This window comes from Chroicocephalus ridibundus, unplaced genomic scaffold, assembly GCF_963924245.1.
Source record: "Chroicocephalus ridibundus unplaced genomic scaffold, bChrRid1.1 SCAFFOLD_26, whole genome shotgun sequence".
NCBI classification, from domain to species: domain Eukaryota; kingdom Metazoa; phylum Chordata; class Aves; order Charadriiformes; family Laridae; genus Chroicocephalus; species Chroicocephalus ridibundus.
The window spans coordinates 877,604-891,896 of record NW_026961775.1 but is presented as its reverse complement, the minus strand read 5'-3'; the positions used below and the strand labels follow the sequence as shown (position 1 = coordinate 891,896).

The following is a 14,293-nucleotide window of genomic DNA, read 5'->3' as shown; positions in this document are numbered from 1 at the left end:
CCAGATGCAGTCTTCCCCTTTGTGTTCATGCTGGCCTCCTATGTGTGTATCACAGCTGCCATCCTGAGGGTCCCTCCCAGCACGGGCAGGCAGAAGGCCTTGTCCACCTGCTCCTCTCACCTCACCATCATCACTGTTTTCTGTCTCTAACTCATAATTTTGTTCCTGATGCCCAGAACAGCCCCTCTGAGGCAGCTCAGCAAAATGTTCTCCTTTTTGTACACCCTCCTCATGCTCCTGGTCAATGCCCTCATCTCCACCTGGAGGAACAGGGAGGTCAGGGAGGCCCTGAGGAAGAGGCTCAGGAAATCCCTGGCTAGCACCCAGATCTCATAGGCTTCTTAGAATATGAAGTAGCAATGGTTCTTCTGTGAATTGCTGAGGATAAATTGTGCCAAGGCATGTGCTCTGCACCAGGTGCCCTCAAGTAGTGTCTGCCTTGTGGACGTTTGTGAAGTGGGAAGAAGGAGGGAGGAACGAATTCCTTAGTGATCTTTATGCCTTATTTAGAAGAGAATGTGGAAAAATCCCTGCTTGCTTGTATCAGTAAGTATAAGTAAACTTGTGTACTTGTCAGTTGGATCCTGTTGTTCCTGAGGAGATAAAACAGGAATTTGGGCTAAAAAGAGAGCTCTTCCCAAGGTGTAGGATGCCTCCTTATCTAAGTGTAGATTCCTGTGATGATATTTATCTCTGTCAGTTGAGCACATTTCCAGTGCAGAAGTCTCTTCTCACCTCACATCCTCTCTTCTCCAAGCTAGGGAAGATACATCTAGGGGAACATCAAGGGGAGTTCCATGGGGACAATGAACAAATATTGGCAGTGGGGAATGTGAGGGCATCTGAAAAGTCTGTACGGTCAACAGCACGCATGTCTGCATGCAGGGACTTCAGTGCCAGGCGCACTGCCACTCAGTGCAATCTCCAATGGATGCTAACACATGCCACATCGGTGTGCATCCATGGTCTGTCCAGTGCAATTGGAGAAGGCTCCTTGGATGTTGCATTCCTTTGGGCAGAGGAACGATCCCTGAAACCCGGCTCCCGCCAAGAGCTCTCTTATCACTTCCATTGCATGGATCCATGAAAGCTCCTCTGCAGAGATCCCCTTTCCGTCCCATGGTGGTCTCAGAAGCAGAGTCACCAGAGGCAGGGTTCTTGTTCATCTTGCTTGAAGATCTTGTGCTGAAAAACCTCTCCAACCTTGTTGGCCCCAAATCCTCCCTCTCTCCATGTTTGCCCTTATGATGCAGCTAAGGATGTTATTCTCTGCCCTGATGAACCCAAAGGAAAAAAACCTCAGCTGTACTCCCTCCTCCAGCCAGGCCCAGTGACAATCCCAGGCTTCAGAACCATCTAGCAATGGCAAGGAGCTATAAGAAGAGACAAGAAATTTAGTCAAGCAGGGTGAGCAAGGATGACCCTTGTTATGGCTGGGGTCTGAGACAGACTTCACAGGAGTCATGGATATCCTTCTCACATACAATTCCCTGCCTCCATCCCCTGACAAATCAGCAAGCCCTAACTCCAGCTGTGCTTGTCTGTCTCCAGGTGCAGGTCTGCCCCTCACTCTTTACCTTGGCGTGCAACATGTGAGAAAGCCTCCATGTGCCCTGACACCTTCAGCACCTGTATGAGCAAACTTCCTGTCCCACCCCTTCTATCCTAATGGAAAGCTCTTCCCTGCCTCTGCTCCAGAGACTAGAAAAGGATGAGCTTGGCAGCTGGTTCCCCCAGATGTCCTTTCACCGGCAGACATTACAGCTTTAAGGGTCACCAGTTGAACCTTCATCCCTTGGATGAGCAGCCTTCCCTTCTCACTCAGCTCTTCTTCAAAACCAAGGGATTGGGTGAGCTAAAGCCCTGTTCCGCTTAAAGTTTTAACTCCTTCCCGGTGGGCTTTAGGGCTCTAGACTGCCCACAGTTCAGGCTTGGCTGTTCACTCTCCGAGAAGGGCACTCTGTGGGGACTGTAACAATACTGAGAGTTTCCCAGCAAAGTCCAAGATAACAAGAGGAGAAGAAAGGCCAAGGACTGACTACAAGAAGAGAAACTGGTGGTGCTGGACATTGTCTGGCCAAAGTTTTCCCATTACAGGGGAATGCCTACCCACCACTAATGCTAGAGAGATCTTCACGGAGATTTCCAGCATTGCTAGAGTGCCAGAATACCCAAAGAAAGTCCTTTTGTCTCCATGGCCTGCCCTCCTGGCTGGCCTGCCTGGTGACCATGGCTGGGGCCAAGCCTATCACAGGGCTTGACCCAGCCATGAGACTTCTCTTGCCTGTCACCTACAGAGACAGATGTGATCTCACAATCAACAGCCAATGCATTTTCCCACTTCTGGCCTGTAAGGTTCTCAGAGAGAAATGACTCTACTCTACAGTCACCTTCAAAGCCACCTGTCTTTTACCTGTGAGATTCTGATGCACAGCTGACATAAGAGTAACTTCCCCACCATCACCCACCTTGTCAGCTACAAGCTGATCTGATACATGTTGTGTCGCATTTCATCTTACAATGTCATGCGACTGCGCTGGGACCTCACAATCTCTGCTTTCATTCTGCCTGCTGGGAGAAAAGCAGCTTATGGTGAGGGCTAGAGGACAGGTGGAAGGCTAGCGGTTCAAGGGAGGGTGCTAGGGCTTAAGGGGTTGGGGTTTCTGTTTGGGTTCAGGCAAACTTGAAACTGGTGAGAGTTTCTGCTTCATGATCAGGCTAGGGGAAGGGGTAAGAGTTTCCCTTTTAGGGCTAGGGATCATGGTGGGGCTCAGGGTGAGGGTTTGGAATTCTTCAACCAACTGACGTCCCTCTCACATGCCTCACCTTTCACCTTCCCCACACTCTCTTCTGTCTTTCATGAAACTCTCAGTCATCTCGAGCACTTCACGATACTGCTCCTCACCAGCCATCTTCCTCCAGCAGAAATGACATCCCAACCTACTCTCCAAGCAATGCAATGTCACCTTTGCCTTCATCTTCCTCTTGCCTGCCCCTAACATCTCATCTCCCCTCACAAGCCCTGCCCTCCTACATCCTGGGAAACATGAGTTAGGCTTAGAAGAGGGGTTGAAGATGAAGGGAGGTTGAAGGACAGGATTAGGGAATTGGGTTAGAGTTTAGGCTTCAGGCATCTGATGAGGGTTTCAGCTTTGGCATTAGTGTTCAGGGAAGGGCTAAAGATGAGAGCTCCAGGGTAGGCATTAGGGTTAAGGTAAAAGCAAAGGTTTAGGGTGAGGTGGGCAGTGCCAGGTCTGAGAGGCAAGGGTGTGTAGGCACTCCGCATGCTTCTGTCCTCGTGGTGACTAGAGGGAAACCTCAGCTGCTGGTAACCAAAAGCATTATGATGAGGATGGCCAGCTGGTGCAGGGATGTTATCCTTCACCTCTGCCCTGGGAGGGCATATTGTATCCCCTATAGAATCATAGAATCATTTAGGTTGGAAAAGACCCTTGGGATCATCGAGTCCAACCATCAACCCCACTCTACAAAGTTCTCCCCTACACCATATCTCCTAACACCACATCTAAATGAGTCTTAAACACATTCAGGGACGGTGACTCCACCGCCTCCCTGGGCAGCCTATTCCAGTGTCCGACCACTCTTTCTGGGAAGAATTTTTTCCTAATGTCCAGCCTAAACCTACCCTGTTGCAGCTTGAATCCATTCCCTCTTGTTCTATCGCTAATTACCTGTGAGAAGAGACCAGCACCAACCTCTCTACAATGTCCTTTCAAGTAGTTGTAGAGAGTGAGGAAGTCTCCCCTCAGCCTCCTCTTCCTAAAACTAAACAGTCCCAGCTCCTTCAATTGCTCCTCATAAGATTTATTCTCCAGGCCCTTCACCAGCTTCATTGCCCTCCTCTGCGCTCGCTCCAGCACCTCGATATCTCTCTCATATTGAGGTGCCCAGAACTGGACACAATACTCAAGGTGTGGCCTCACCAGTGCTGAGTACAGGGGGACAATCACCTCCCTCCTTCTGCTGGTCACACTATTTCTAATACAAGCCAGGATGCCATTGGCTTTCTCGGCCATCTGGGCACACTGCTGGCTCACGTTCAGTTGCTTGTCAATTAGAACCCCCAGGTCCTTTTCTGCCAGGCAGCTGTCCAGCCACACTTCCCCAAGCCTGTAGCGATGCATGGGGTTGTTGTGGCGCAAGTGCAGGACCTGGCACTTGGCCTTGTTGAAGCTCATACCATTGCCATTGGCCCATCGATCCAATCTATCCAACTCTCTCTGTAGAGCCTCCCTATCCTCATGCAGATCAACACTCCCGCTTAGCTTCGTGTCATCTGCAAACTTGCTGATGATACACTCTATGTCCTTGTCAAGGTCATCAATAAAGATGTCAAACAGAAGTGGTCCCAACACCAAGCCCTGAGGGACACCATGTGTGACCGGCTGCCAGCTGGATTTAACTCCATTGACCACCACTCTTTGGGACCATCCAGCCAGCCAGTGCTTGATCCAGCAGATCATATGCTTATCCAGGCCATGAGCAGCCAGTTTTTCCATGAGAATTCTATGGGGGACAGTGTCAAATGCTTTTCAAAAGTCTAGGTAGACAACATCCACAGCCTTTCCCTCATCCAATAATCGGGTCATCTTGTCATAGAAGGAGGTCATGCACCAACTTCTGGGAAAACTGAGTGATACAATACACTGTTAAAAACCAGCCTGAAAGCAGAGAGTGGTGCAACCTTTAAAAATTGGGACAAGCATTTAGCACAAGCTACCTGGTTAGTTAACACCAGGGGATCCATCAATTGAGCTGGTCCTGCTCAGTCAGACCTTTTACATACTATAGAAGGGGATAAAGTCCCTGTGGTGCATGAAAGGAATATGTCAGGGAAAACTGCGTTTTTCCTGCTTCAGGCAAAGGCAAACCAATTCGTGAGACTGTTTTTGCTGAAGGGTCTTTATGTTCTTTATGCTGAAGAATGGAAAATTTCAACATGTACCTCAAGGAAATTTAACCCTTGGTGAGAGTACTTAATCCTGAAATGTAGGATGTTAATTGTTATATAATACTAACAATGTACAATAAGTATTTTTCAAGATAGCACAGCAGTGATGAAACCTGAGCTAACTTCATCAAGTGGTGTTGAGCAAAACTCTTTGAGAAGGACGTGCTACGCATGGGCATGAACTACAATGAATTTCACACGTTTTCTCCTACCCTGAGAATCTGCTATGATAGATTAAATCCTGTAGTTATGAACTAATTAGACTTAGCGAACTTTTGTATATAAAGATAAATCATAAATGAGTGACCTGCATGTATCTATCTATATATATGTGTATACAGATTTGATAGATAAAAGTAATAGTGATCTGAGCAAGGTACAAATGGTATGGAATAAAGGTGGAATATCCTGGTTTGAGGTAAAACAGAACCAACTTTCTGTTCAGTAATTTCACTTTCATCTAAGCCTCTTCTAACTTGCTCTGAAATTAACAGCATATTATGCAGAAACTGGTCCTTCCCAGAGTGATAAGACCTATGTTTATAGTTTCTGCCAAGGAATGGTACACAGAGAGGCTCTTGCTTATACTTATTGCTATAACAACCAAGGCCAGTTCACGTTGTCATTTGCCCCGTTGGAGGGTTGGAAGCAGAAAAGCGTAGAGGGGTCACACTTGCAGGGAGGAGCAGACAGGACAGGTGACCCAAAACTGACCAACAGGGTATTCCATCCCATCTGCATCACGCTCAGTATAAAAGCTGAGGGATCAAAGGATCAGTCCTCTTTTTTCAGTGGCCAAGGTCCAAGGAAGACTCCATCAGTTCGTCTGCTGTTGATCCCGAACCCAGCATTCCTGACTCCAGATCTGGAATCCAGCTCCTGTCCTCCACTGAGTCCAGCCTGGGACTTTCCCTGCGCCTGCTGGTGACACAAAAATTATCCTGGGAGCTTGATACGATTTTGTATATATCGCATCAATGTCATTATTTTCTTGTATTTATTATTTTATTAATTTATTAATATTTTCAATTAATTAGTTTAGTTTTTTCTAAACTCATAAATGTCTTTATCTCTCTTCCTCCTCTCTTTGGAAAGAGAGGTGGAGGGGGAGCATCTGTCATTCTGAATGGCCAATCTGATGCAAACCACAACAAAACCCCACATCATGATTGTGTGGTGACAACCCATGACGCCAAAAAGACTCAAACCTATTTAATATGTGTTTATATATTTCATATATATATTATATAATATAATATATTAACTAAGACATGACATTGCGAGATCCTAATCTTAAACTATGTGTAGGTGGGTCCTAATATTATTTGAATCGTAATAGGGTTACAGGTTATTCAGTATTTACTGAAAATAAAGTAGCGGAGGCTTTATTGCTGAGTCCAAAGCTGAGTGTGGAAGCAGCAGAATTGATTGCATTAACCAAGACTTTCTTGTATCCCAGTAAATGACACCCGCTCCTCTCCCTTCGCCCACAGTTGTGGTCCTGTCAACATAGGAAGCAATGAGGATGGTCAGGCATGATCAGCCCTGAGTTCCTTCGGTCCCCTTCTCTTTCAGACAGCCAGAAAGGCAACCCAAGAGGATTGCATTAACCAAGACTTTCCATCTGTCCAAAGAAAAGACTAAATATTTATACTGAGTCTCATTATACTTTTGGAGTATGCCATGTCCCTGGACAGTTATGGAAGCAGCGTAGGTTCATAACTTCTAGTGAGAGCAAATACTGAACTGTAGAAAAATCTACAATAGCCAAATTAGCTATCATTCACCAGATTGGTTGGTTGACCTTGGGTGGCTGCCAATTGCCCACCAAGCTGCTCTACCATTGCCCCTCCTAAGCAGGATGGGGGAGAATTAAGATGGAGAACTTGTGGGTCAAGATAAAGGCAGTCTAATAAAGAAAAGCAAAGGCCACAAGTGGAATCAAAGGAAACACAAAAATTATTCTCTACTTCCCAGCAGCAGGGGATGTCCAGCCACTTCCCAGGAAGAAAGGGCCCAGTACACATAGTGGTTATTTCAGTAGACAAATGCCTAAATGATGAATGCCCCACCCTGTCCTTTCTCTTAGCTTTGAATGCTGACCATGACGTCATATGGTATGGAATATCCGTTTGGTCAGTTTGGGTCAGCTGTCATGACTATGTCTCCTCCCAGCCTCTTGCCCACCTACAGCGTACTGGTCTTTGAGTGTGGTGGTCGGAAAGAACCTCCAGTGTGGCTGCTGTGCGAACACTGCTCAGCAGTAGCCAAAGCATTGGTGTGTTATCAACACTGTTCTAAATACAAAAACAAAGCACAGCACCATGAGGGCCACGCTGTGGGGAGAGTTAATTCCATCCCAGACACACTCTGTGTCTGCACATGGGCTTGCAATGGTTTCTGTATGCGTACGCGTATTTGGATTTTGTATGTGCAGAAGGAATTCTCTCACTACCTGAAATAGTATCAGCAACAGTATCTCTAATGGACTCTCTACCACTGATGGTTTCGGTATCATTGTGGTATGTGTAATGTTATGGATACCTGCAATGGGATCAGTATTGGCAATGGTGTATGCATCCGCAATGGCATTTGCAATAGTCTCTGCATCTTCAGTGATATCTGCAATGGCATCTGCTTCTCCTATTGTACCTGCATCTGACTTTGCATCAGCAATGGTATCTGCAGCGGTTGCTACAATGGTATCAGCATCTGAAATGGTATCTGTATCTGCAGTGGTATGTGCTCTGTTATCTGCTATGGCAACATTATGAGGAATGGCATGGCCATCTGAAAAGGTTTCTGCAGAGGTTTCTGCAATGGTATTTGAGTCTGCAATCCCCTTTGCAATGGTATCTGCATCTGAAATGGTACCTACATCTGCAATGCTGCCAGCACCTGCTATGGCATCAGCAGCGCTAACTGCATTCTCAATAGCATCTATAGATAGCATTCTAGTCAAAGGCACAATATCCAAGCAGAAACCAGTAAGGAATGGTGTCCATCAGGGGTCTGTGCTGGGACCAATACTATTTAATATCTTCTACAGGGACACAGACAGTGGGATTGAGTGCACCCTGAGCAAGTTTGCAGGTGACACCAAGCTGAGTGGTGCAGTTCATTTGCTGAAGGGAAGGGATGCCCTCGAGAGGTACCTTGCCAGCCTTGGGGAGGTGGCCCATGCAAACCTCATGAAGTTCAACAAGGCCAAGTGCAATCCCCACTATCAGTACAGGCTGGGGAATGAAAGGAATAATGAGAACAGCCCTGCAGAGAAGGACTTACAGATACCGATGGGTGATAAATTGGACATGAGTAGGCAATGTGCACTTGCAGCCCAGAAAGTCAATCATATCCTGGGCTGCATCAGAAGAAGTGTGGCCAGCAGGTTGAGGGAGGTGATTCTTCCCCTCTACTCAGTTCTTGTGAGACTCCACTTGAAGCACTGCAGCCAACAACCATCTGAATTCCAACCTCATAATATCATAAGATCATTTAGTTTGGAAAAGACCCTTAAGGTCATGACAGGCAGTGGGGTGAGGGAAAAATTCCTAATGTAAAAGTCGGTGGTAATTCAGTGTGTGCCTGGAGAGACAAAACCAAAGCATGTGGCTCTGAAAGTGCCTGTGAATCCAGGAGGGCTGGCTCCATGGGGCAGGGAACCACCACTCCTCCAAGAGCGAGGCAGAGGACCCAGGACTCTGAGCTGCCTGTCTGTGCTCCTCTCCTGCCCCGACACCAAATGGTGCTGTTTGAGGATGGGGCTCACCAGAACCCCAGCAAGAATCTGTTTCCTGCCATGTCTCCAAAGTACAGTCTAGCCCTTCGCTAGATTCATGTTGCAGATTCATGGGGGGGACAATCCAGTTTGCCCTAATCTGCCCTTATCTGGGGGCACACACTGGGTGGGAAGGGAATCTCCTTTACAGAGACACCCCAGGTGTCCAGGCTCCCTCAGTCACTCTGTTCATTGCTGTGGTACAGGCAGAGAGGACGCAGGTGCCTGGGCCCTGGCAGATGAGAGGGGACATGGACATGGAAACACGGACACACATGCAGAGCGTAGCTTTGCTGATGGGTTTATTGGTCTTTGGAGGGAAATGGCCCAGGGTTCCCAGGGAAAAAAGTGGCATCATCCAGAGATGAACATTTCATGTGCTGGTGGGGAAAAGGACAAGGATGTTACCACCAGTTCCAGTCCTGAAAGACAGAGGTCAAAATAATACCTAAGATGGTCAAAATAATACTAAGTGTGAAAAAGAGAATGGCCTAAAACACCATGTCTCTCTGCAGAGACCTGGCGATGGAGAAGGGAAGGGAGAATGGATGGAGAAGGGAACTGGAGCCATCAATACACCTAGGAGAGGACTTGGCTCTCCTGAGATCCATATAACACCCAGAGGGCCTTCCCAGTGTGCCATAAGGTATTTGCCATAAGGCCATTTAGGTATGCCTAAATAAGCATACCACTTTCAAACTGTAGGTTTCTGGGCAATGCCAGCTGGTGGTGCTGTCCCTTTATGGACCACATCTAGGAGGCAGAAAGGTCCCCAAATGATCACACTCTGTTCTCTCCTTATCTGCTCTGCTCGTTGCAACGCCCGCACTAGGGACAGTAAACCCTTCTCAAGGTCTGAATATCTGCTCTCAGTGTCATTAAAGGAGCGAGAGCTAAATTCTAATGGTCTCTCCGGTCCTGCTGGTCTCTTCTGACATAAGTTACAATGAGAACCATGTTCACTGAACACCCATTCTACATGGACAGGGTCAGCTGGATGTATAGGATCAAGCTGTTGGAATAACCTTAGCTCTTTTATTAGCAATTCCAGAGCATTAGTATGTTGTTCAGTCCACTCCCAGGATTTACCCTTTTTGAGCAAACAATAAAGGGGGCGAGCAATGATGGAAAAGACAGGGATGTGTTTACGCCAATAGCTTGAAGTTCCCAGAACTTGCTGTAACTCCTTCACGCTGGATGGATTCTGTCCATGCTCTGTTTTTTCCAGGGTATCCTGAGGGACAGAAGCAGCTCCCTTAATCCACCAGACCCCCAGGAATTTAACTTCCTGTGCGGGTCCCTGACACTTTGAGTCTGGAATTTCCAATCCCAAATCCAGTAATGTTTTTCGGATGTTTTCCATCATTTTTATACTTTTATACTTTCTTGGTTCTCTCCTCCTATTAGGGTGTCATCAATATATTGGTATACCGTACATCCCTGTGAAACAGGAACCTCTGGTAGCACTTTAGCTAAAGCAGTATGAGCAATAGTGGAGGAATGTTTGCATCCTTGTGGAAGTCGGTTAAAGGTATATTGGACTCCTTTCCACGTGAATGCAAACCGCACTTTGTCCTGCTCAAAGAGGGGAATCATAAAAAAACATGTCTTTAACATCCAAGGCAGCCATTCAAGGATGGGCAGCTCCTTGTATCATTGTCACAATTTCAGCGATACTCGGAACCGTGGCAGTCAGGAGTGCAGTGTTGGTGTTTAAGTTCATGAGCACGACTAGACTGAAGGTGCAGTCCACAATTAGTGTATCCAAATCATAATTCTGTTACGATTTGCCCTTTTTCTGTTACGATTTCTGTTACGATTGCCCCTTTTCACGCAACAGAATTTGACGCAGTTGGCGGGATTGCCATGGATAAACTGCTGCAAAAATATGATTGTGCCCCTTCCCAGGCTGGGAAGGAGTGGGCCCAAAAATTTTGGAAGGATGAAGAAAAAGTGGTGGAACGTATTGAAGAGTGTTGGGCTTCACAAAAGCTCAGAGTGGAAAAAGGCACGGGTGTGATTTGTGCTGTGTTAGGCATCTGTTTAACCTGTGCACAACAAGAAGCTAGGGAAACCCCTGCTCCTAATCTGATTTCAGCTGTTGAATATGCAACACTGAAATCAGAGAATGAGGTGCTAAAGTCACCATTAGCTTTTCAAAAGGAGACAGGAGAAAAATTAAGAACTCAAGTCGATAAGCTTGGGAGTGAAAATCTCCAACTTAGAGGTGAAAATCTCCTAGTTAAAATGTTATGAGAAAGGGTGACTGGGCTCTTAGATAAAATGCAGCCCTCGACCCAGGTCCAACAAATACGTAAGTTAATGTGTTGTCCAAATTCTGGAACCCAGACTGGAGATTTTTGGTCTAATACTGAGGATGAGGAAGAAGATGAGGTGTTAGAACGCAAGGAGGTTTATCTTCTGCCAAAACCACTTTGCCCCTTTTCACACAACACCCCTCAACTGGTCCGTCAGGTATCGAGTTTCTTCTATCGCAGTTTAACAGCCATTTTGTCTGTCTTTTTATCCCCAAAATTACAAGGTCTCCCTCCCCTAGGTGACATGTAGTAGGATTTGGGTGGAGAGAACAGTGCTGCAGTCCTATAGGTTTAGCATGATCTCTAAAATCTTTGTTAGCATATACAAGGGTGGCAAGTTTAATATGCATTTCACAGGTAATGAGGCAAAGCTCAATTGTCGGGCACGGTAGCCTCTCGAGTAAAGGAAGAACTACACAGAGTCTCTGTTATCTTGAATTTACTGTCTTTGCTGAAGAAAAGCAGGGCTGTCCTGTCTCCACAAGAGAGCTCCATTATCTTGTGATAGCCAGACATGTCTTCAACCCCCTGGCTGGCCCAAGAGAGAGCAAAGCCAGCCTTAATTTCTCTTTGAGCACAGAGACTTCACCTCCTTATCCAAATGGCACCCCTTATCTGGGAGCACATGGTGGGTGGGAAGGGGATCGCCTTTACAGAGACACCCCAGGTGTCCGCGCTCCCTCCCTCCCTCTGCTCATCCCTGAGCTACAGCCAGAGAGGACCCAGGTGCCTGGGCGCTGGCAGACCAGAGGGGACACGGACAGAGACACACACACAGAGCGTAGCTTTGCTGATGAGGTTTATTGATGATTAGAGGGAAATGGGCCAGGGCTCCCAGGGGATCAGGTGGGGTCATGCAGCGATGATCATCTCCTCGTGCTGCTGGAGGGGTACAGGACATGGGTGTCACCATCAGTTCCAGGTCTGAAACACAGAGCCCACAATAAGCCCCCCAGTGTCGGCCAAGACATGAGAGTGGCCTTGTCTGCAACGGTGACTCTTTGCAGAGGCATGGGGAAGGAGCAGGGAACTGGAGCCATCCATATATAGGAAGGACTGGATTTGGCTCTCCCAAGATCCATATGGCACCCAGAGGGCCTTGCCCAGTGTGCCATAAGCCTGAGAAGCCCCTAAATCTCCCGGATGCCTGCCCAGCCCTCACTGTGGTCCCTTGGGGTCTGTAGGGCACCAGAGGCTCTGCCTGGCCTGCATGGTGACCCTCTGGGTCCGTAGAGCCCCACTGGGTGCAGGGAAAGGCATGGGGGGAGCTGTGTCCAGCTGCCCCTGGGCCATGGATCATGCACAGTGCCCTCTCTTTCGCTCTCCCACACCCAAAGTCTGGCCATCCCAGTGGGCTCAGGGATCCCTCAGGGCCCAGCATCCTTTTTGGGGCTGGAGACTCCCTGATGCCGCTCACCTAGGCATGAAGGGATGCGGCCACACTTCTCTTGCGCAAAAGGTCCGCATCTACGTCAGGCAGAGGGGGCTGGGGAGAAATCAAGGGTTAGAGAAAGGTGTGGCTGCAGTGGGCTGTACTGGGAAGCAGTAGAGGGGAAAGCAAGGGGGTCCTTGGGGAAGGTGCCTCTGGGGAGAAATGGGGTACACGAGCTTGTGTGGTGGTGCACAGGAAGCAGCGGGGGTCCTGGGGAAGGGGCCCAGCTGGGTGCATGGCTGTGTAGTGGGGCATCGTGGGGTGTACTGGGTTGTAACGGGCTGGATGGGAATGGCATGGGGGCCCTGGGAAGGGGACCCTGCCTGGGAAAAGAGTGGGGTGCGGGGGTGTTCTCTGGGGTTGCAGTGGGGTGCATTGGGGTGTACTGGGGCACTCTGGGATGCGCTGGAGTGTGGTGGCCATGGAGGGGAGGGACTGGGGACAGCAGAACTTGTGGTACCCACCGCAGCCCTCTTTGATAGCAGACCTCTGACTAGTGCCTCCTGTAAAGAGAACATGAGACCTCACTGGTGGCTGGGGCGTCCCCGGTCCCAGCAAGGGACGGGAGGACCAAAGTGCCCTCCTGTTCCCCAGTCTGGAGGCCCTCCAACTCCACCCAAGTACTTACATCCACGTCACTAAGTCCACTTGCTTCTAGGAGTGCCTAGGAAAGGAGGGCAAAGGGGTGGTCTGGATTGGGCTTGCTGGGGCTGTGGGTGCGACACAGGTGTCCCCAGTCCCCCCAGGCCCGTGGCTTCCCCCTGGTGTGAGGGGGAAAATCCTTCCTGCCCCTCGCCGCTCCATGCCTCAAAGTTTCACCTGGGATACCTGTTCATGCAGGGAGCAGGGGTGGGGATGGAGACGAGGGTAGCGTGGGGAATTCAGGGCCTCCAGAGAGGATGGGGGTGGGGAGAACCCAAAGACAGGGCACTGGGGTGAATGAGGGGACCCCAAGGGAGTGGGCAGGGGGTGTTGAATGGACAGCACTGTGCGGGATGCAAGTTGAGGTAAAGGAATTCAAGTGGAGGGGATAGAGGGACTTCAAGCGAGGTAGTTGGTGGGTGCAGAAGGAAGAGGACTGCAGAGGACCAAACCAAGGGGACTGGGAGAGTGTTTGGGAGTGGGGGTTCAGGGAAGGTGATCTGGGGACAGTACTGCAGTGAAGATGGTGAAAGGCAAAGGACTGAAGGGAAAGAGTGAAAGGCAGGCGTTGGGAACAATCAATGGAAGGTCATTTGGGGACGCTAGAAAGGACACGGAGGAGATCCCGGGGAGGTGAAGTCTGAGGGGACCAAAAGGATGGGCTGGGGAGGCCAGAAAGGGAGAGCTGTGGGGGCACCAAGACAAGAAATGGGTGGGCGCCCTCAGAGGAGTTTGTGGTGGACCCTCCCAGGGAGGCGACAGGTCTGACCGCTCACTGAGGAACTCGGGCTCTGGGCAGCAGAAGCTTAATGGTGGGGGAAGTGGAGGGAAGAGACAGAGTTGTGGGAGGGAGAAAGCTGCATTGCCCAGGGCTGGAGGTGCCTGGGAGCCTGGAGGAGCTCCTTGCGTGGGAAAGGGAGAGGCCAATTCAAGGGATTTTGTGCTCACCACTACGATTTCAATCTGCAGGAGAGCGGGTGCCCTGTTGCTAAGCCCCATCCTCAGCCTTGAGGCCCTCCCCATGGCGCTGGGGACTCACCTGAGCATCCTCCGGGGTGCACAGCAGGATGGTGAAGAGCAGGGCCACGCTGAGGACTGCGACCTTCATCTTCCTCTGCAGTGTGGTAAGTGCTGGGTGAAGCGTGAGAAGG

The 14,293-nt window shown here is 49.1% G+C and overlaps 1 long non-coding RNA gene across 1 annotated transcript; it reads right to left on the bottom strand.

The window, feature by feature from the left end:
- Window positions 1-11,866: 11,866 nt before the first annotated feature.
- On the bottom strand, window positions 11,867-14,293 carry LOC134509750 (uncharacterized). The gene is made up of 5 exons (XR_010069404.1): window positions 14,182-14,293; window positions 13,129-13,164; window positions 12,965-13,003; window positions 12,486-12,554; window positions 11,867-11,992 (listed from the first exon to the last, which is right to left on the bottom strand). It is a non-coding gene; the product is annotated as an uncharacterized LOC134509750 (long non-coding RNA).